General features: G+C 39.1%; 1 non-coding gene across 1 annotated transcript; it reads right to left on the bottom strand.

Moving 5' to 3' along the window:
- Positions 1-15511: 15511 nt before the first annotated feature.
- On the bottom strand, positions 15512-15618 carry LOC141654088 (small nucleolar RNA R71). The gene has a single exon (XR_012547664.1). It is a non-coding gene; the product is annotated as a small nucleolar RNA R71 (small nucleolar RNA).
- Between the last annotated feature and the right edge of the window lie 9255 nt (positions 15619-24873).

Genomic DNA, 24873 nt, shown 5'->3' with positions numbered 1-24873 from the left:
GATCGAGTAAGTCACTTACTCGATCGAGTGACCCTTACTCGATCGAGTGCCAAGCTTACTCGATCGAGTACCCTACAGGCAGACTACTGTTTTGCGTAAAAAATTACTTACTCAACAGAGTAAGTCCCACTCGATAGATTACCCTAAGACACATAAAACCGTAGTATTACAGTCTTCCCTCCTTAAAAAAAGAACTTCGTCCCCGAAGTTCAAACCGCAACCAAAAACAAAACACACTAACATCAACCCGACACAACAACATCATCAAAACTCAAAACAAAACTCAAAACAAAACTCCCAAAACAAAACTCAACCCGACTCAAGACAACTACTAACTGTACTAAAACCAACATAAAACATGTAAAAACTCTATGCGACCATCTCCTACACCCCTAAAATAAATAAGGTTACGTTCTCAAAACCACACATACCTGATCAAAAAGAGACGGATATCGCTCCCTCATCGCCTCTTCCACCTCCCAAGTGGCCTCCTCAACCTCATGGTTAGACCAAAGAACCTTAAGCAACATTGTCTCACCATGTCTGGTTTTCCTAACCTTGCGATCAAGAATCTGTTTGGGCATCTCAAGATAAGACAAGTACTCATCCAGCTCGATGTTCTCTACCTCTAACACATGTGATGGATCACTAACATACTTCCGCAGCTAAGACACATGAAACACATTATGCACTCTATCCAAATCAGCTGGTAAAGCTAACCGATAAGCAACCTCACCCACACGATCTAAAATCTCATAAGGTCCGATAAAATTCGGGCTCAGCTTCCTTTTCTTACCAAATATCATGACCCCACGCATAGGAGACACTTTCAAAAGAACCTTGTCCCCAACCTGAAACTCTATGTCACGACGATGTAAGTCCGCATAACTCTTTTGTCTATCCTGGGCCGCTTTCATCCTTTGCCTAATCAGCTTAACCTGTTCAACCATCTCCTGTACCATCTGTGGTCCCAAAACAACTGCCTCAGCACTATCATCTCAACTAAACTGCAACGTGGTGACTCATCCCAGCTATCCCATACGCATCGTCTCATACCTACTCAATAACTGCTCACCACCCCCGAATGGATTACCACAGTTTTTAAAACATTTAAATGGGGTCAGTACTGATTACATAAAAACAAATGCCACAACGAAACAACAGCACAAACAGCTCAAGAAGTTCACACAAATCCCCAGTCTCTATCTCCAAACTCCACACAACTGACTACACACTAAAGTGTGTATTCCTGCCAGAGTACCCATCGCAACAAGTACTCCACGTCGCCAGTGGGGGACCGCAGCGGTACCCACCAAATCCCCGCTCATCTCTATCGAGCAAAAAACCCTAGTTCATTAATGTGCACATCCCCTCTGTGACGGGTTCCACGGGCAAATCAAGGGCGTGAAGCCACTCCCGCAAGTAACTCCACTCAGCCAGGGACGCGCCCTGAAGATCACAGACAGTTACACATTCAATCAACAGTATACTATCAACAACACCATAACCAATCCAACAGTACAATTACTCAACAGTTACAACAACAATTACCAACAACTTGTGTAGCCAATACTGAGTAGGGAAACCCTACCTGGAAAGCAAACACCACAGACGATCAAGCAGCTAAGTCAGAATCTCACCTCAACGAATCCTCCTCCTATCATACATACATACAATCACAACCATATTCACATAAATCACCCAAAACCCCCAAATCACCCAATTAGGGTTTAACCAACTTTAACAAAACATTATAAAATTTATATGAAAAGCTTACCCTCGACACAAGGATCACAAGGGCGTAAAGAACACGATGATCCAACGAACGTAGCCTTGGGGATTTGCTAATGATGCGATGAGATGAACTTACGTAACTCCTTTCTTCTCAATTAGGTCTTTAGAATAGTTAAAAAGGTTTAAGAAAATTGAGGGTATCATTATATATTAATCTCGCATCATTAACAAAACCCGTCAAAACTCGGCCCGTAAACTCACTTACTTGATCGAGTAAGTCACTTACTCGATCGAGTAAGTCACTTACTCGATCGAGTAAGTCACTTACTCGATCGAGTGACCCTTACTCGATCGAGTGCCAAGCTTACTCGATCGAGTATCCTACAGGCAGACTACTATTTTGCGTAAAAAGCTACTTACTCGACAGAGTAAGTCCCACTCGATAGAGTACCCTAAGACACATAAAATCGTAGTATTACAATACCTGCCATTTTTGTTTGCATTGTAACTTAAACGCGGGACCCCTAAAGGATATGTGAAAGAAATAGCTCCTTCAAGGGTCAATTCTTCAATAAATAAATTTGTAAGCTCTGCAATACAAAGAGGCATTACAGTGGAGAGAAATAGTCCAAGCAATGCCACTATGGACAAGGCAAATGCAATTCCCTTGCCAGCAGTAAGTAATTCTATTGATTTCCCAATCGGCAGTCCAGCAAATTTGACAGCCACAGCTTGTGTCAAATTGTTGGATAGTAAGAGGAAAAGGAAAAAACAAGGACATAAGAAATCAGATGATGAAGCTTTGATTAGCTCAGCTTCTGCTGAAATAGCAAAAGCCAGTGGCACCTCTAAGAGAAGAAAGAAATCTTGGACTATCTTAAAAGAAATAGCTGAAAATGAAGAAAATGAGAAAAATAAGAGATTTAAGAACTTTTCAATCCCATTCATATTATTGGTAAGTTCTCGGTGGCCTGGATGATATTGTGTTGGTGATTTAAGTTAATCACGATATCATTTGAATGCAATTGGGATTTGGCCAAAAATCTTAGCAAGTTTGACCGTTATAATATGGGTTAGGGAGTGTGGAGTACACGCTCATATAAACGAGTTTGAAATTGCAATTTTAAAGAATAAGTTACAATGCAAATTAGTCGATGTTATCGTGGCTCAAAAATTGGAAAATAGACTAACCCCAATAGGGGTTGCTAGCCCCGATCGGGGTTGATGGTGTCTAAGTCAAAATTTCCACAAAATTTATTTACGTAAATTTGAAAAGCTACGTCCCCGATCGGGGACACTAACCCCGATCGGGGTAAGTGATATTTATCGGGTTCTATGAACCGTGTTGCATTATTTCATACTTGTCTTTATGTTCCGTTTGGATGATAACTACCTTTCCTTTTCTGCTTACATTGCATAAGTATATATATATATACAAAGGATGCATGAGGAAAGGTTAGAGAGAAAATAATAAAACAAACTTTATTACTCGGATTTTTGTATAACAAACAAAATAAAAACTTCATAAGTTTTCTCTTGTTTTTGCCTTAGAACAAGAGGGAAATTTGGTGCATTATCCTACGAAAGATTTCTAGTAACCCAAAGGCTTAATAGGGTAGAAATACTTTCTAAGGAAAGCGATATATTTTGTGATCATCAAGTTATCCAAGTTCGATTTGTCAAATACCCTATACAAGACTACAACATTCTTAGAAAGTATTTACTGTTTTGACAATGTCGAATGTTAAGGAAATGACATCCAAGTTTGGAAAACTTGAGAAATTTGAAGGGGTTGATTTTAGGAGATGGCAAAAGAAAATGCATTTGCTACTCACCACCCTCAAGGTTGTGTATGTCCTAAGTACCCCAATGCCGGAGCATCGAGATGATGAAACAATGGAGGAAGCCCGCAACCGTCTCAAGTGGGAAAATGATGATTACATTTGTCGGGGACACATTCTAAATGGTATATCTGATTCTTTATTTGATGTCTATCAAAATTATGAGTCGGCAAAAGAACTTTGTAATGAATTAGAGTTTAAATACATGGTCGAAGATGCTTCTAGTAAGAAGTTTCTTGTAGGCAATTTCATGAACTATAAGATGACGGACTCAAGGCCGGTAATGGAGCAATATAATGAATTGCTCCGGATATTGGGACAATTTGCCCAACACAAGATGGAAATGGATTAATCCATTTCGGTGTCAAGTATAATTGACAAATTGCCTCCTTCTTGGAAGGATTTCAAGCATATGCTCAAGCATAAGAAAGAGGAGTTGTCTATTGTACAACTAGGGGGGCACTTGCGCATAGAGGAGTCTCTTAGAGCGCAAGAGGGTACTAAGGGCAAGAATAAGGAAACTATGGAACAATCTTCAATCAATATGATGGAAGTAGGTGAAAGTTCTAAGGGATTCAAGGGGAAAAAACGCCCCATGTCTAACACTAATGATGACACAAACAAGAAACCCAAGGGTGCTTGTTGGATATGTGGTAAGACCGGGCATTTTAAAAATGATTGTCGGTTGAAGAAGACCAAGAAGGGTTCTAATTACAAGAACAAATCTGGGCAAGTGTCTAAGGACAAAGGCCCTCCTACTCATCAAGGTCAGAATATTGACAATGGTATTAAGCATATTGTAAATTATATACCACTAATTTCTGAGGAATTCTATGTGCAGGATGATGAGATTGCATGGTGGATTGATTCGGGTGCTACAAAGCATGTGTGCAAGGACCGTAGATGGTTCAATACTTATGAACCGGTTAATGACGGTTCAATTCTTTATATGGGCAACGAATCAACAACTCCAATACTTGGTCGTGGTGTAGTAGTGTTAATATTTAGTTCCGGGAAATGTATTCATCTTTATGATGTTCTTCATGTACCCGGAATAAGGAAAAACTTAGTTTCCGGCGGTCTCATGTCAAAGTATGGTTATAGGCAAGTATATGAGTCGGATAAATATGTAATAAGCAAATGTGGTACATTTGTAGGATTTGGATATTTATGTAATGGAATGTTTATGCTAAATATTATGAATAAAATGCATGATGTTGCTTCTAATTTCATGGTTTGTCATAATGAAAATGTTCCATATCTTTGGCATGCTAGACTTGGACATATTCACTTTAAAAGGATCATTAATATGTCTAAACTTGGTTTAATTCCACCTTTTGATTCTAATGTTCAAAAGTGTAAAACTTGCATGATGAATAAAATTACAAGACAACCTTTTAAAACTATTCATAGTTGTTCACTTGTCTTGGATTTAATTCATAGTGATTTGTGTGATTTTAAATATTCACCATCTTTAGGGAACAAAAAATATGTTGTAACTTTCATAGATGACTATTCCAGATTTTGTTATTTATATCTTTTGTCAACTAAAGATGAGGCCCTTGAAAAGTTTAAAATATTTAAAAGTGAGGTAGAATTACAACAATCGATTATGATTAAACGATTGCGCACAGATTGAGGTAGAGAGTATTATGATCCTATGTTCTTTAATTCATGTGGCATTGTGCATGAGGTTACTCCACCACATACACCACAATTAAATGGTGTGGCGAAGAGGAAAAATCGTACTGTAAAGGAGATGGTTAATTCTATGTTATCCTACTCGGGTTTGAGTGATAGTTTTTGTGGTGAAGCTATGTTAACAGCTTGTTATTTATTAAATAGAGTTCCTAACAAAAGGAACAATGACGTAACCCCATATGAACTTTGGTACAAGAAGACACCAAACTTGAATTATTTTCGAGTTTGGGGATATCGGGCAATAGTAAGATTACCGGAACCCAAAATTAAAACATTGGGTGAAAAAGGCATTGAATGCATATTTATAGGATATGCTATGCATTACAAGGCATATAGATTCTATGTTATAGAATCTAATAGATCAATTGCGGTAAACACCGTAATTGAATCTAGAGATGCAATATTTGATGAAAATAGATTTTCTTCATTACCAAGACCAAAGGACATTGTTTCATTAAATAATGGAACAAATGAGGAGAACATAAATGTTGAACCTCAAGATGAGTCACCCGAACTCCGTACAGGTACAAGGATTAGGAAAATAAAGTCTTTTGGTCCAGATTTTCAAACCCATTTGGTTGAAGGATCAAGAGAGGAGGTAGGATGTCAATATGAGTATTGCTACCATGTTGATGAAGATCCTAAGACATTTGGTGAGGCTATGAAGTCTCAAGATGTTGCCTTTTGTAAGGAAGCCATAAATGATGAGATGGATTCCATCATGGGAAATAATACTTGGGTCCTAACGGATCTACCTCATGGATGCAAACCTTTGGGCTGCAAATGGATCTTCAAAAGGAAGATTAAAGTCGATGGCTCAATCGACAAATACAAAGCAAGGTTGGTAATCCAAGGTTTTAGACAAAAGGAAGGTATTGATTATTTTGATACCTATGCTCCGGTTGCTCGAATTTCTACTATTAGATTATTAATTGTACTAGCGGCGATTAATAATTTAGTGATCCATCAAATGGATGTTAAGACCGCATTCTTAAATGGGGAATTAGATGAGGAAATTTATATGAGACAACCGGAAGGGTTTGTTATGCCGGGAAATGAGCATAAGGTGTGTAAGCTTGTCAAATCCTTATATGGACTCAAACAAGCTCCTAAGCAATGGCATAATAAATTTGATGAAGTGGTTTTGTCAAATGGTTATAAGCTAAACCAATCCGACAAGTGTGTATATAGCAAATTTGATGATGCCGGAAATGGTGTTATAATTTGTCTATATATTGATGATATGTTGATATTTGGTACCGACCAAAATCAAGTAGACCTCACAAAGGCCGTTTTATCATCAAGTTTCGAAATGAAAGACATGGGGGAGGCGGATGGTATACTTGGTATAAAGATTATAAGGAAGAACAAAGGAATTTCATTATCTCGATCTCATTACATTGAGAAGGTACTTAAAAGATTTAAGTATGATAATAGTTCTCCGGTTAGTACCCCCATGGATCCAAGAGTGAAACTTATCCCCAATACGGGTGATGCAATTTCACAACTTGAGTACTCGCAAGTGATTGGATGTTTAATGTATGCAATGACGAGTACAAGACCGGATATTGCTTATGCAGTAGGAAGATTAAGTAGATACACAAGTAACCCAAGTACTCATCATTGGGTAGCTGTTAAACGTGTGTTGCAATACTTAAAGAAAACCATGAACTATGGTTTGACATATATAGGACATCCATCGGTAATAGAAGGATATTGGGATGCAAGTTGGATCTCAAATGTGGAAGATCATTCTTCAACAAGTGGATGGGTATTCTTGCTTGGTGGAGGCACCATTTCGTGGGCTTCTAAGAAGCAAACTTGCATTACAAGTTCGACAATGGATTCGGAATTCATAGCCTTAGCTTCAGCCGGAAAAGAGGCGGAGTGGTTACGGAATTTAATTTATGAGATTCCGTTGTGGCCTAAACCTATATCACCAATTTCTATTCTTTGTGATAATGAGCGTACTTTGGCTAAGGCATATAGCCAAGTATATAATGGTAAGTCGCGACACCTAGGCGTTAGATATAGCGCGGTACGAGAGTTGATCACTCAAAGGGTGATATCGGTGATCTCAAAAAAAATCTAGCTTATCATTTAACCAAGGGATTGGCTAGGGACTTGGTGTACAAGTCAATGATCGGGATGGGTTTAAAGCCCTTTTAACTTATGGTGGTAGGACACCCAATTCCCCTCTAATATGACATTAGAGGTAGAATTCAATGTGGAAAGCCTATTATTTTAAGTTGAAGCACAAGTTTAGATAATCCCGAAGGTATGTGCTTAGACCTACATGATATGTTAGGATGAAGTTTATCTTCTTAATGGATCTTTGGAAAAATTGCTTTTGTAGGAGCATGAAGAAAAGAGTCTACCTATGTGAGTGTGAAGTTGGCCGCTTCAAGAAGCTCGGGCTTGGCTTTCAAGCACTCATGAATGGATATGGACACTAGGCCATGTAATATAGTTTCGTTTAATAAGCTTATGAAGTTGTAATAAAATTATATGTGTTTTATCTTCGTGTATTCAAATGACTTTGAAGGGTTCAATCAATTGTGACACCCCGATACTCGAACGCAGAATGTATAATTCACTAAGATGAAAATTCAATGTTCGTGACATTTTCGTTTTATGTATAAGTTTGGTTTGGTTTGTTGTTTTGGATCAAGGATTGCATTTATATGGGGGAGGAATGTTGGTGATTTATGTTAATCACGATATCATTGAATGCAATCGGGATTTGGCCAAAAATCGTAGCAAGTTTGACCGTTATAATATGGGTTAGGGAGTGTGGAGTACACGCTCATATAAACGAGTTTGAAATTGCAATTTTAAAGAATAAGCTACAATGCAAATTATTCGATGTTATCGTGGCTCAAAAATTGGAAAATAGGCTAACCCCGATAGGGGTTGCTAGCCCCGATCAGGGTTGATGGTGTCTAAGTCAAAATTTCCACAAAATTTATTTACGTAAATTTGAAAAGCTACGTTCCCGATTGGGGACACTAACCCCGATCGGGGTGAGTGATGTTTATCGGGTTCTATGAACCGTGTTGCATTGTTTCATACTTGTCTTTATGTTCCGTTTGGATGATAACTACCTTTCCTTTTCTGCTTACATTGCATAAGTATTTATATATATATATACACACAAAGGATGCATGAGGAAAGGTTAGAGAGAAAATAATAAAACAAACTTTATTACTCGGATTTTTGTATAACAAACAAAATAAAAACTTCATAAGTTGTCTCTTGTTTTTGCCTTAGAACAAGAGGGAAATTTGGTGCATTATCCTACGAAAGATTTCTTGTAACCCAAAGGCTTAATAGGGTAGAAATACTTTCTAAGGAAAGCGATATATTTCGTGATCATCAAGTTATCCAAGTTCGATTTGTCAAATACCCTATACAAGACTACAACATATTGAGCACTTGGGAGATTTTGACGCGGACAATTGGTGGTCATCTCCGGATCAAGTCAACGTCAAGAATCTAAAGATCACAAAAGTTGGGCAAATTGTTGTTTGGATCGGGGTAGTTTTGGTTTTTGGTTGTATTTCAATAATGGGAGACTGCTATTGGTGTGATGTGAGTTATGGAGGATGAAATGACAATTTGTGAATGTAAGTTTTGTGTTTGAATGTGATAATTCTTTCATTGATTTTACGAGTATTTATACAACTAGGTTTGATGCCCGACTACGCCCAGGCTACCTTTATTTACCATTTAAAATTTATTTTCTATGAAATATGATTCGCTAAATTTGGTTAACACATACATTTACAATTTATATCTTGAAATTATGATGAGATGTAAAATTAATCAGCAAATTATGAGACACATTCACCACTCTCGCTGTTAATATTATTACTTTCATTACATCCTCTGTTAATACTATTACGTTCACTACTTTTTCTGTTACGGTAGTTTCTTTAACTACTCCTACTATTTTTACGGTTAATCCGTTAGTTTTATCAAACTCATATATTTAAATAAATTAATTTTTTCTAAAATTGAATTGTTAATTAATTTTTCATACTCTCTCCGTTGTTTCTATTGTTACTTTCATTGCATATGTTGTGACTATTATTAATTTCACTACTCCCGCCGTCATTATTTTTTCTTTCACCACTTCCGCATTTATTAGTGTTAATTTCACTACTCCCATTGTTGATAGTATAAGTTTCACTACTGTTGCTACTATTGTTGCTTTTACTACTCACATGGGTGGTTACTATCATATTAGTTGATGATTATATAGTTGTATTAAAGTTATATACTTAAATAAATCTGAAATATTAGATTAGAATATTATTTAAGAGCAATCATTATTATTTACTAATTAAATTACAAATCTAATGAATTATGGAAATATTATATTTTTTGCAAATATAAAATGATTTATTTACCTTTTAATAATTTCCAAAATATAACGACTTATATTATATTTGTGTATGTTAAATAATTAACATCTTTATACTAATTAATGCCATAAGTAGGGCATGTTTATTTAAGGAAACTCACCATATTCTAGTGTTCTCTAAATTTATACTTCAACCAAAACTATATAATATTTACATTGAAGTCCCTTGTTCAGGTCCATCACACAGCGCTAGCGATTAAAAACTATATAGTATAATTAATTTGTATAGATTTATTTAATTACATTGAAATCCCTTGGTTTCTGGAATTAATATATAGTATTGATTACAATGTACGATATTATGGAATACAAAATCTAGGGTAAACTATATGTGCAAGAAACATATTACGAACTAAGGAAAGAAAGCTAATAATAATTACAATTTCCTAAAAGCATTATTTAAAAGATATCAAAGATGATACGGGAATATCTTTAACACGCCCCCGCAAGACGGTCAGTCTAGGAGTGAGACCGGTCTTGGAAATCAACGTGACAAAACGAGAACGAGCCAACGGTTTGGTGAGGACATCGGCAATTTGATCTGAGCCATTTATATGTTGCACACGAAGGTGACCTTGTTGGACCTGCTCACGAACAAAATGAAATGACAAAGCAAGATGTTTCATACGAGAATGAAAAATTGGGTTAGCAGAATAGTGAGGGGCACCCAAATTATCACAATAGATCGTGGGAGTGTGCGTGAGAGACACTTCAAGTTTGGATAGCAGAGCACGCAGCCATAGAATCTCATTTGTGGTGTCGGATACAGCTTTGAACTCGGCTTCAGTCGAAGATCGAGGCACAGCACGCTGCTTTTTCGCAGACCAGGAAATAGGATTCGAGCCGAGGAACACAATATAGCCACCAGTAGAAACATAGTCATTCATATCACCCCCCAAATCAGCATCACAGTACGCATGAAGAACAAATGGAGAAGAGCGATTCAAATGAATACCAAGGTGAAGAGTGCCCTTAAGATACCGGAGCAGCCTCTTTAATGCAGTCCAATGGGACTCGGTCGGATGAGTAAGAAATTGATCTAGCTTATTTATCGTAAAGGAGATATCAGGCCTAGTGAGTGACAAATATTGTAGGCTACCCACTAGGGCACGATACTACGATTCTTCGTGGACGGGTAAATCAGGTTGGCGAAGAAGCAAGGTGTCCGTGGACATGGGTGTGGAAACAGGTCGACAATATTCCATATTATACTTAAGTAGGATGTCGGATATATATTTCGATTGATTAAGATGCAATCCGCGTTGGGTCAGAGTGACCTCAATACCAAGGAAATAGGACAAGGGACCCAAATCCTTGAGCGAGAAGCGACGGGAAATTGCTTCAATAAACGTGTCAATGGCTGCCACAGAGGAACCAGTGACGTTTATATCATCCACATAAACCAAAACAAATAAACGAATATCATGTTTAGTAAAGATAAATAGCGATGAATCAGAAATGGAATTAACGAACCCATATGATGTAAGATATGTGCACAATTCAGTGAACCACGCCCGAGGTGCTTGCTTGAGACCGTATATCGCTTTAGTTAATTTGCAAACATGTGTCGGATTACTCGTGTCCACAAATCCAGGTGGCTGAATCATGTAAACATCGACGGATAAATGACCTTGCAAGAACGCATTATTTACGTCGAGTTGTCTGAGAGACCAGCCATTAGCGATGGCAATACCGAGCATAAGACGAACCGTGGTAGGTTTAATGACTGGACTAAATGTCTCGGAATTATCAATACCAGGATAAATATTAAAACACTTAGCAACTAAGCGAGCTTTATATTGCTTAATCGATCCATCCGGGTTGTATTTAATTCGGAAAATACATTTGCAGCCTATGACATTGCGGTTTGGGGCAGGAGGAACAAGAGTCCAGGTGTTATTGCGGGTGAGGGCATCATATTCAGATAGCATCGCATCACGCCAGCGAGGGTCAACAAGAGCTTGTTTGATCGTTGTTGGGGTGATGTATGGTGTGTTAAGGGAGGCAGTGTGAGCGGATTTACGGGGAGGAGAAAAGTAGCAAGGATTAGGTTTGACAATGTTATGGGAGAGGCGAGTGGCAGGACGAGGAGGAGGGGATGAGGGGTGGTGGAGGTGGTGAGAGAGAGGGTGACGTGGGTATAGCAGGGGTGTCAGGTGGAGTGGGTGAAGCAGGGGTGTCGGGTGGAGTGGCAGGGGAAGATGTGGGAGCAGAAGGAGGAGTCGATGGGGTGGTAGGGGTTGTGGGTGATGGTGTATGAGGTGAGGGGTTGGTTGAGAAGGTACGGGGGTTGTCGGGGGCACAAGTGGGAGTTCAAAGGTGGTCCATTGGGCAAGTGTAGAAGTGGCGGGGGGGTGAGTGCCGAGGAGTCGATGATAGGGAAATTCTGTTTCAACGAATCGACCATGGCGTGAAGTATAGATGTGCGATGTTCGTGGCTCGAGACAATAAAAGGCGGATTGTGTGTTCGAATAGCCTAAAAACACGCAGGGGGCAGAGCGGGGATCGAGTTTGTGATGGGTATAAGGACGGAGCCACGGGAAACAAAGACAACCAAAGGCATGGAGCTTGATGTAGTTTGGATGTTGGTGAAATAGTTTGAAAAAGGGAGAATCGTTTTGAAGAGTTGGAGTCGGGAGGCGATTTATAAGATAGGAGTCAGTGGTAAACGTATAAGGCCAGTATTTCGTGGGCAATTGAGAGTGAGTGAGCAAAGCTAGACCAGTTTCAACTATGTGTCAATGTCTACTCCGCAAACCTATTGTGTTCAGGAGTGTGCGGAGGTGAAGTGAGATGGGAAACACCAGAATCTAAGAGGAGAGGAGTTAATTTGTGAAATTATCCGCCATTGTCGGAATTAAAACGAAGAATCGGTCGATTAAACTGTTTTTCAATAAGAGCACGAAATTGCTTGAAGATAGTAATGGTGTCGAATTTCTTTTGAACGGGAAATAGCCATATATAATGTGTGTAATGATCAACAAATAGAACGTAATATTTATGTAACTCGTTAGAGTAAATAGGAGCAGTCCACAAGTCGGAAAATATCAAGTCTAGTGGAGCCTTCGAAGTTAGTGAAGAAGTTTGGAACGGAAGTTTCTGACTTTTATTGATTAAACACGGTGTACAATGATGATATTCGGAGATATTAAAATTAAAACGAGTATTTAAAAGCTTGAGAATAACGGATGATAGATGTCCTAGTCGGTGATGCCATTGTGTCGATGAAACGGATGCGGCAAGAGCATGAGGTGAGGCCGGTGTCCATTCATACGTGCCATAATTAAGCGGACCCCGGAGGAGTACCGCTCCCGTTGTGCGAGCCTTTATAAGAAAAGAAGTTGGTGAGAAAAGTGCAATAGCATCGTTATCAGCATAAAATTGAGTGATAGAAAACAAGTTGCGGGAAATTTTTGGAACACCAAGAACATTGTTAAAAATTAAAGGATGAGAGGAAGAAGAAGGAATAGTAAAAGAATCTATATGAGAGATCGGAAGGGAGGACCCGTCACCTATTATTAAGTCATCCGGGCCTTCATAGGGGTCATAGAGAGCAAGAGTGTTGAGGTCGTGAGTGATATGGTGAGAAGCTCCGGTGTCGATGGTCCATGTGTTAGGGTTGTGAGTCGGGGCATGGGTTGCGGTGTGAGCATGGGGAGGGGCAGGTCGAAACTGTCGGGTGGGAAAAGCAATCATAGAGTAGTCGGCTTTGAGTTTGCGACAGTCGGAGGCAACGTGACCTTTGATGTCACAGTAGTGACATCGTCCTTTGTAGGGTGCACGCTTGTGGTCGGAATTAGGGGCAGAGTACGCAGGTTTGCGTTGATAAGTGATGCGTGCCTATTTCATACGTTTACTTTACTCATTTGCACGCATTCTATGCTTATTTAGTAGCGACTGGCTGCTATTCTCCCATTAATCGGCTACTTTGGGTTATATTGTATTTTATGCAGATTTGGACCCGAAAGAGTGTAAACAAGCCAAAACCCGTCCCCGGAGTTGCATTCGAGATACTAGTGAAGTTAAACTCGGGAATGATCATCTTGGAATGCGTGAAGACATAAGGAAGCATGATAAAGTGATGATGGACGCTGCTATTCTCCCAGAAAAGTCGATCGACAGCCTATAATGGTCGATCGACTGGTTTTGCTCAGAGGATTAGTCGATCGACTGGAATTTTAGTCGATCGACTATTTTCATGCCAGGCCGTGCTCGCTTAACTTGATAATTCGGCCCATTAGTCGTTTAATTAATAATTCTCAGCTATTTCTATATAAAGACAAACTGAGAACTTTATTAGGGCATCTTTACTTTTGCAAAAACATTGTTTACACGTTACTTTGCTCTTTGAAATTTCGGATCGGAAGCTTTGTTATCTTTCTTTCTTTGTCTCGGTAATTAATTAATCCTTGTCCCTCAATTAATTCTTATTGCTTATTTCGTTCTTCATCTTTATTATTTGCAAATTTTATGTTCAATCATTATTTACATCTTATTATCATGTTTAATTCAATTATCATTATTATTGTTGATTTAGTTAGTTTGATTATGCGTAGCTAAATTTCTTATGCTGGGATTTAGGGGATCCATGGTTGTGAGACGGTTTTAATTGGGATATTAGATCTGGAACAATTATATGTCTGAATTGTTAATCGTAGTAATTAATTCTTATTTAGTTAGTTGAATGCATGCGACTAGTTACTTAATCTGATAAACTCCGACCTAGATCGAGAGATTGGAAAGAGTGAGATCTGCTACGAACAATAGAATACTTTAAATATAGCGAGAGCATATCAGAAAGTTTCTAGGGTGATTAGTGGACCGAGAGGACCTTATCACTGCCCTTCAGACCGTAATTTGACCAGTTTTTGACCTTACCTTTGATCGTTGTTAGACCATGGTGAACCAACTATCCTAGCTATCTCCCCTTATATTTTTAGACTCACTCACTACTCTTTAATTCTCTACCTTTTGTTACTTTATTTTAGTTACCAAACAAATCAAACCCCCAGACTTGTTACTTAGACGGACTCATAATTAGCAGATAGAACACGTTTGTCTCCCGGTGGATACGATCCCGACTTCCTCTACTGCATTAGTTTAGGCCAGTTGGTTATTTTTGATTAGGTGTGCGATTTAGCTTGTCAAATTTTTGCGTCGTTGCCTGGGAGGCGACGCATTTTTCTATTTTTTTTATTTTAGTTTGTCTCTTGTCTCAAGGAACATGTGTTCCTTGAGGTCGTTTCTCACCTTTTAGTGCTAGTTTTGTTTATGCCCAGGTCTTTCAAGTCTGAGCTCATACCGTTTGATCCAGAACCAGAAAGGACACTCCATGCTAGACGAAACTTTTGGAAGGAGATATCAAGCAGAAGACTTGAGTACGTTTGATTCAGCTTACGCCGCATTTATTGCAGAAAATCAATCTTGAGAGGAAGACACATCTACTTCTACTTCTACTTCTACTATAATCATGTCGACTTTAGCAAGTCATTCTGAACCCACTACGGATACGGGTACTTTCGAAATTCGTCCATCGTACATAAATATGGTGGAGCGAAATTTATTTGGAGGAGGAACTGATGAGGATCCCGCTAAATATATGGAGAAGTTGCTTAGTTACTGCTGCTCTGTTCCTTTGGCTGCGGGGGTGACTCAGGACCAAGTCAAACAAACTCTCTTCCCTTTCTCCCTACGAGATGATGCAGCTGAGTGGCTACGTGACTTGGATACGGAAGCTCATGGTATTACAGACTGGAATTCATTGGCTCTTACATTCTACAAGAGGTACTTCCCACCCCAGAAGACTAATGCCCTTAGAAGCCAGATTACAAGTTTTAAACAAGGTCCTACTGAGGACTTTAATGAGGCGTGGGTTCATTTTAAACGACTAGTACGATCTGTTCCACATCATGGGTTCCATATCTGGTTCCTCTTTAACCAGTTTTACAATGGGTTGTATGACGATCATAGAGCCTTACTTGATTCAGCTGCCACCGGGAGATTCCAGGACAACACTAATGATGCCAATGCCTGGAAACTAATTGATCAGATAGCTACTCACACTGCTGAGTATGGTTGATGCGTGCTCTTTACATACGATATTTCCCTTCATTTAGCACACATTTTCATGGTTTATTACGACCATACACTACTATTTCCTCCCATTTCTCGCTACTGGGTAAGTTGTGTGACTTGTGCAGGTTTTAGGTCCGAATGTGCGATTATGAGCCAAAACCCATTAATTAAGGAAGGAGATGAGTCCGTGTTTGACCTTGTGTTGAAAGCTGTAGACGGACGACCAATGAAGAGTTGCTGTGTCGATCGACAGAGGAAGGTGTGTCGATCGACAGAGGAATATGTCCATCGACATTCATGCCGTCGTCACAGGAAGATCTATTTTTGAGCTATTTATGGCTGTCGATCGACTTAATGTATGTGTCGATCGATAAGGTCCAAGTGTGTCGATCGACAGGGACTTAGTGTCGATCGACAGATGTTTCATTGGCCGAGATTTAGCTCGTGTTTGGGCTTTAGTTACCAATTTGTTTTCTCTTTTTTAGACTTACTATAAAAACACTAGAAAAACAATTTATTAGGTTATCTTTATTTTCTGCCTTTAACTGCTAAAAAACTCAATTACGTAGAACTCTTCTACAACTTTTGAGATTTAGACTTTGTGTTCTCTTTTGGCTATTCTTTCAAATTATTGGTAATTCAATTAATTCTTGTTCTTTCGCTCCTTTTATTTCTTATTGTTTTTCCTCTATTTTGTGTTTGTCATCTTTAGTTTTATATTTATTTTCTTTTATCATTTAGTCACCATGAATTCATCTCTATTTATCATTATTATCATTGTTGTTATTGTTATTTCCATTATGTCTAGCTAATTTCTCCGCTAGGATTTAGGGGAGCCAATGAATTTATGACGGTTGTTAATTAGGTTTTAGATTGGTCAATTACTTCATGCCTTTGTTGTTAATTATAACATTAAATCGCGATTAGTCAGTTAATGAGCATGATTGATTAATTGATCCGGTAATCCCCGACCTAAGATCGAGAGCCTGGTGAGGGTTAGACCTGCTACAAACATTAGAGTGCCCTAATAAGTTGCGAGAGCCCGTTAGAAGCATTCTAGGGCGACTAGCGATCCGAGAGGACCTTTTCACTACCCCTTAAACCGATATTTGCGACCGATCTGTGACTTAGATAATGCCGTTAGACATTCATTGGTGAACCGACAATCCTAGTTCTTCTCTCCATACTTTTATACTCATTCTCTAATCCTTTATTTCTCTTCTCTTCACTATTTGTAGTTTAGCAAACAAAATCAAACAACTCCGAATTTGTTACCTAGACAAACTTTAGTTAGCAAGTAGAGCACATTTTAGTCTCCCTGTGGATACGATCCCGACTTCCCTAGCTATATTAGTAAGAGACCGGTTGGTTATTTTTGATAGGTTGCGACAGCCTCATCAATGGTAATCCAAGAGGCAGCAAAAGAAGAGGTGGTACGGATAGTGCAGTTGCAGCTCAGTTAGAAGCTCTAACCGCCCAAATTGCCGAGATGAGGACAACCCAGTCTTTGGGTCCGCCACAGACAGTTAATGCTTTGGTTCAACAGGAGGTCCGTTGTGAGCGATGTGGTGCTCATGGTCATGTTGCAGCTGGATGTATGAGTACTTTAGAGCAAGTTCATGCCTATCAATCTTTCAACCAAGGTACTCCGTATTCTAATTTCTTCGCTGAGAGAAATCAAAATGGGTTTCATCCTACCCCTCCGCCGACCAATCCTTACATCATCCCTCAAAATCGTGGTACAAAACCACAAGGGAACTTTAATAGGCCGCCTCAACAGCATTTTCAACAGATGCAGCCTCCTCCTCGGGCTTCAAACAGTGATATGTCGGACATTAAAGTTATGTTATAACAGCAAATGGCGGCTTCACAAAAGCAGGAAGCTCTAATTGCTCAATTGTTGGCTCACAATAAAGTCTTGGACAATCAAATTGCCCAGCTATCGAGCCAAAATACAAGTAGGCAGCTAGGTGCGTTGCCGTCTAAGCCTGATAAGCCTCATGAGACCGTTAATGCGATACATCTATGAAGTGGTCTTGCATATGATGGACCAGAGATGCCCCGAGTGAATAACGATATCATTGTTGAGGATCTGGATGTTGATGCGGAAGATGAATGCGCTGAGGAAGCTGTTGCTACGCCTGGAAAAAGTCGATCGACAGGTATTTTTGGTCGATCGACTAAATTTGCTGAAGTAGATACTGCGATTGCTGGAAAAAGTCGATCGACAGAGAGCTTTAGTCGATCGACTGAAGTTGATAGTCGATCGACTATTTTGCCAGACGGAGTTACTAATCCGTTACCTATCGCTGATGGGTCGTCTACTGGAACTCAAAAGACACCTAATTCCGATAAAGAGAAGAAAGTCGTTGAGCCACCCATCGCGATTAAGCTTCCCTTTCCAACCCGACAGCTGAATACGAAGATTGAGCAGCAATTTGGGAAGTTTTTAAAAGTCGTGAAGAATCTGCAGGTAATCGTACCGTTCACTGAACTTATTACTCAAATTCCCTCATATGCTAAATTTATGAAAGAGATTCTGTCTCGTAAGAGGAGTTTTGATGAGATAGAGACTATCACTTTTACTGAGGAGTGTAGTGCACTTTTACAAAACAAGTCTCCACCCAAACTGGCTGACCCAGGTAGTTTCTCCATCCCCTGTTTTATAGGCACCCATACTATAGATAATGCTTTATGTGACTTGGGTGCGAGCATCAGTGTCTTACCCCTGTCTTTAGCTCAAAAGATAGGTTTGACTGAGTTTAGATGCACAAATATGACTGTCCAAATGGCAGACCGTTCTTTGTCGCGTCCTTTAGGGATCTTAGAAGATGTTCCTGTGCGGTTAGGAAAATTATTTATACCCGTCGATTTTGTTGTTTTGGACATTCCTGAGGATACCCATACCCCTATTATCTTAGGGAGACCATTCTTGCACACTGCTGGTGCAATTATTGACGTAGGAGCGAGGACTTTGACATTTAAAGTGGGGGGTGAGAAGCTAACCTACACCCAATCTAGTTCTGTAGGGCACCTATGCAAGTTGTAGCTTGCCATGTAGTAACTAATAGTCCTACAGTTGAGTCATGTTTTGCTATTACTGTGACACCTCCGCCCCATGCTGGGAGCAAGATGGAGGACCGTGCTTTTGCATCTCTTTCTGCAGGACTTGACAGGTTGAGCTACTAGGAGGATTCGGCAGGTGGACTTGGTGCGTTGGGTGCGTTTTCTGAGGCTGGCGATGCTGATTGTGGTGGACAGAACGGAGATCCCTTGTCGCGTGCAAAGAAGGAACAACCAAAGGCTAAGTGTTGTGAGGAAGCCTATACTGCGGGGCGCCCTTCTATTTTCAAAGCCAAGTTTGAGTGGTGGCCTAAGGTAAAGAATGTTGAGGGGACTTCATTTAGTCAGCGGCCAAGCTGTACGCCGCCTGATTGTTGATGACTTATGAAGTAAGGTTGAGCGGGACCTCAAAAACTAGCGCTAACCGGGAGGCAACGCGGATTGAATAAGCTTTGTTTTAGCAAAGGACATTTAGTTTCGTTTATCGTTTGCTTTGTTTGCGTTGTAATTAGGATTTATTTCCGTTTGCCACTGAGACAATTAGGACACGTGCTTTGGTATTTGTTGGGAGATGTGTGCGTTATTTTCAGGTGCATCGGAAAAGAGGCGAGTCGTCTTGGCAAACTATGTATGCAAGACGAGATTGTGCTTGTGCTGAGTATAAGATGGAAAAAGTCGATCGATTGGAGCTGATAGTCGATCGAATGGAGCTGATAGTCGAGCGATTGGTTTTGTTGGTCGATCGACTAGCCTTGGTAACCATCGCATATTTAAGAAGATGATGATCCCGATTTTGCTGTGGGTGATGAATAGTGGCAGCTGGCCACGACCTCCCCTTCTTGTTGGCTGGTTTGGGAAGGTCATTAAATTGTAAGTACCCGTTGCCTCTGTTTTCCTTTGCTTGTTTTCATTTCGTCCGCGTACCCCATTTTTCCCTTTATATTTTGCACTGCTGCTGGTGTTTGCTGAACACAATGAGGCCATTGTGTGATTTGGTTTGGGAAGGGTATGTATCTGTCTATGTGCATCCATTTGCATTTTATTGCATTTCTGTTTACATATTTCTTGCATTTCCGTATGCATTGTTATTCCTTTTCCACTATAAAAAAAAAGAAAAAATAAATAAAAAAGAAACGAGTCGGAACGGTTAGATAACAATGATGAAACCGCGTCTGTGCTTATTTATAGCCCAAGCCTTGCTTTGCCATTCTTGTACGGTCGTTGCATAATCTACGAGTTTGTGATTAACTTTTCTGAACGAATAGACTTGACTTAATATCGGCAACCTACTCAAAATTTCTGAGGTATAGAGCTTCCATAAACTGATGACATTCATGATCAGTTTCATCTAGGATGTGAGTAATATTCCTTGTAAGAAATGTAACATCAATTTGCATAAACATGATTTTTGTCTTTTAGTACCTGTATGCATTCGGGTTAATGGCGGTGTCACATGTGGAGAGGCATCCTTTTTCTTCTTATTTTACCCTCGAGCCTCACATAAGCCAAATTGACTTTTGTTGACCCAATTGTTAACCACATTCTTATATAGCCTACCTTAGTCAAGCTAGTACGGTTAATATTTTTGGGTACGTGTGTATCTGTCAATCTTGGCATATCTTTTTGTTGTGAAGGGTCTGAGAAGAAGGAAATGGAAGAATGAGAAAAAGAAAGAAGTTGAATAAGAAAAAAAAACGTGAATATGAAAAAAAGAGAAAAAATATGAAAATCAAGTTGAAAAAGAAGTTGAAAAAAAAGATGGTTCACTCCTATGCTCATATTCCATATTATCTGAGGAGTAATTCTTGATTTGATGCGTGAGTTTTATGCCAGTTGTGGCATCGTTTTATGTTAAACGGTTGGGTTGTTGAAGCGGGATTTGTTTACTATTGGTTTCGTTCGGTACTAGCTTGGCTCTTACCTCCGCATCTCCAAAATGTTTTGCCCCTTCTTACCCAATTACCTCACTTCACCATATTTGTAAGTCCTCGGCATGTGATTTGGTCCTGTTTGGATGGAATGCATATGTACGGTTGGTAGAGATAACTATCATGTTAGACTGCATACATGTTCTTATAGGTTGCAATTAGGTGAGTGGCTATATTTCTTTCTATCTTACACTATATACTCACTATGTTCTTTAACGAGTGATGAGCGACCCGTGAGAGTCCAATATATACGAGTCTTGCAAGGTAGAGGGTTCAGTAAGTTGTTTCATACGTATAACTCGTTTGCAATTGATTTTGTACTTCGGTTTTGGCTGCTTGCATTAAATTAGTTTGGGCGTGTGAAGCATAGTTAGCTCTGAGCTCGTCTACCGTTCCATTAGTTGTTTATGTCCTTAGTCTTTGCTTGCTTGGGGACAAGCAAGGGTTTGGTTTGGGAAGGTTTGATGCGTGCCTATTTCATACGTTTACTTTACTCATATGCATGCATTTCTATGCTTATTTAGTAGCGGCTGGCTACTATTCTCCCATGAATCGGCTACTTTGGGTTATTTTGTATTTTATGCAGATTTGGACCCGAAAGAGTGTAAACAAGCCAAAACTCGTCCCCGGAGTTGCATTCGAGATACTAGTGAAGTTAAACTCGGGAATGATCATCTTGGAATGTGTGAAGACGTAAGGAAGCATGATAAAGTGATGATGGACATTGCTGTTCTCCCAGAAAAGTCGATCGACAGCCTATAATGGTCGATCGACTGGTTTTGCTCAGAGGATTAGTCGATCGACTAGAATTTTAGTCGATCGACTATTTTCATGCCAGGCCGTGTTCGCTTAACTTGTTAATTCGGCCCATTAGTCGTTTAATTAATAATTCTCAGCTATTTCTATATAAAGACAAACTGAGAACTTTATAAGGGCATCTTTACTTTTGCAAAAACATTGTTTACACATTACTTTGCTCTTTGGAATTTCGGATCGGAAGCTTTGTAATCTTTCTTTCTTTGTCTCGGTAATTAATTAATCCTTGTTCCTCAATTAATTCTTATTACTTATTTCTTCTTCATCTTTGTTAGTTGCAAATTTTATGTTCAATCATTATTTATATCTTATTATCATGTTTAATTCAATTATCATTATTATTGTTGATTTAGTTAGTTTGACTATGCGTAGCAAAACTTCTTATGCTGGGATTTAGGGGATCCATGGTTGAGAGACGGTTTTAATCGGGATATTAGATCTGGAACAATTATATGTCTGAATTGTTAATCGTAGTAATTAATTCTTATTTAATTAGTTGAATGCATGCGACTAGTTACTTAATCTGATAAACTCGACCTAGATCGAGAGATTGGAAAGAGTGAGATCTGCTACGAACAATAGAATACTTTAAATAGAGCGAGAGCATATTAGAAAGTTTCTAGGGTGATTAGTGGACCGAGAGGACCTTATCACTGCCCTTCAGACCGTAATTTGACCGGTCTTTGACCTTACCTTTGACCGTTGTTAGACCATGGTAAACCGACTATCCTAGCTATATCCCCTTATATTTTTAGACTCACACACTACTCTTTAATTCTCTACCTTTCGTTACTTTAGTTTAGTTACCAAACAAAACAAACCCCCAGACTTGTTACTTAGACGGACTCATAATTAGCAGATAGAACACGTTTGTCTTCCTGTGGATACGATCCCGACTTCCTCTACTGCATTAGTTTAGGCAAGTTGGTTATTTTTTTATTAGGTGTGCGATTTAACCTATCAATAAGAGGGGCGAGGCGTGTAGGTTTGACGGTTGTAGGTGGAGGTCGAATGGGCGGGGTTGGCAGTGGGTTGAAAGTTGGCAGGGGTAGTAGTTTTGGTACGATTCACATGGAGTTCATGTTGAATGAGCTTTTTGTGTAAATCCTTGAAGGATATGGGAGTGTCACGAGCCTTGATGAACTCGATAACAGGGCCATAGAGGTCGTAGTTGAGGCCATCGAAAACAACCGTGAGGATGTCCTCGATGTCCATGGGTCGGTCAAGTTGAGCTATGTCATCGGCACATAATTTGACGGATTACATGAACTCCGTGATAGTCCCATCACCAAGCTTGAGAGATTAGAGACGAGCCTTGAGTTGGAGTTTGTGGCCGCGGGTCTTTTTGTCAAAGGTAGTAGCAAGGGTGGTCCAAGCTTCGTGGGAGGTGGTGGCGTGGACAATAAGTGGGGCTACGGTGGAGGAGAGGGTGCTAGTGAGGGCACCAAGGATGAATTGGTCTTGACGATACCAGGTGAGGTATGCGGGGTTGGTGGTGGTGGCGGTTTTGTTATCGTCGGCTGTTGTCGTGAGTTGTTCAGGAGGAGGGGGAACACTGCCATCGAGGTAGTGAAAGAGGCGTGGCCGTTCATCATAGCACGGATTTGAAAGCTCCATTGTTTGTAGGTGAGGGTGTCGGTTAATTGAATGCAGTTTTAAAAGGTGATGACGGATATGGGTTTGTTTGGTTCATCGGGGTTGGGAAGGAGACCGTGGTTGCCTCCCATGGATGTTGCGAAAAAAATTAGCCGGATGGATGATTAGGGTTTGAGGCTCATTGATACCATGTAAGTTTAGTGTTTGAATGTGATAATTCTTTCATTGATTTTACGAGTATTTATGCAATTACAATGTACGATATTATGGAATACAAAATCTAGGGTAAACTATATGTGCAAGAAACATATTACGAACTAAGGAAAGAAAGCTAATAATAATTACAATTTCCTAAACGTATTATTTACGAGATATCGAAGATGATACGGGAATATCTTTAACAGTGAATGCTTATGGAATTTATTATAAGAGTTATATTTTTATAAAAAGGTAAGATATGGGTACAACTTAGAAATCCAAAAACTCGGGAATATAATGTATAATATCCCTAATTTATGTGTGATCAGACCAAAATTGAGTTTGGGAATCCTTGCATCAGAAAGATGATATTTTGATAAAGTGCCCACATATTTCCTATTAACCCTATACGCTTGAGGTTACCTATTTTGAGGACTTGTTATTTACTACCATTTGCTAATAACCATTCTAGATTTCTAGTCCCTTTCTAAGCTTTTGATATTTAAAGGTTTAGAAGACTAATGCCTTGTTTCAACTGAGGGTTCAAAAGAGAATTATAGGGGAGAAAAAGGGTTTTATTTCGTACTTTTTACCCATCTGATTCTTCATATATCGATGATTTGAAAGGGTTTGTATACTAATTTTCCTGTGCTTTTCCTCCATCACTCTAAATTCTAGTCTGAATGCCAATTATTCTTGGTGTATCTTGTTATGTACTGTTGTTGCCATATTTTGCAATAGCATGCTTAATACTGATCTTGTAATTAACAATAACGTGCTTAATTTTATTCAGAGTTCTAAGCAATATAACTTGATATAGAACTCCTGATTCAGTGGACTGGCTGGTGCTTTCCAATGTCCCTCTATTTTTGATTTATCAGGATGTGTTGGCTGAATTAAGTATGATGCTTCGAAATAGTTCAGAGTTGATTTGAATTTACATTGATCCCAATTAGTCTTACTTAAGACCAAGACTATCCGTCTTATTAATAAGACGGGTCGTTTTGATATCATATTATAAAATATGGGTCAAATAGCTAAAAAACGGGTTGGGAGTGATATTAATATATGTAATGTAGGGTAGTACAATAGGCATGCAAAATTTCAAGGCTAGTGATTGACACGACATTATAGTGCCAAATTTTCAAATCTTGTATACTACACCCACAAGATCTCAGATACTTCACATTCCATCATTTCCCTCTCTTTCCATCAATATTCATTTTCTCTCTCTTCATTACAGAAAACCCAAAAAAATAAAAAGCAAATGAGAAAAAAAATGGTAAAGAAAATCCCTCCAAAAAAGAAAACCACAATTTTTTTTTTGAAAACCCTTTTCTTATTCATTTTCTTACACTCAACTTAATTTGTCCCAAAAAAATATTGCAAAATTTCATCTTCATCAAAGATGGTGAAAAAATATGTGAACAAAAAGATATTGGGTAAGTTTTATTATCTTTATTTTGCACATTTTAATGGGTCAATGTTTGTATAA

Source organism: Silene latifolia, chromosome 4 (assembly GCF_048544455.1).
Source record: "Silene latifolia isolate original U9 population chromosome 4, ASM4854445v1, whole genome shotgun sequence".
Taxonomy (NCBI): Eukaryota; Viridiplantae; Streptophyta; class Magnoliopsida; order Caryophyllales; family Caryophyllaceae; genus Silene; species Silene latifolia.
This window is presented reverse-complemented; position numbering and strand designations above follow the sequence as displayed.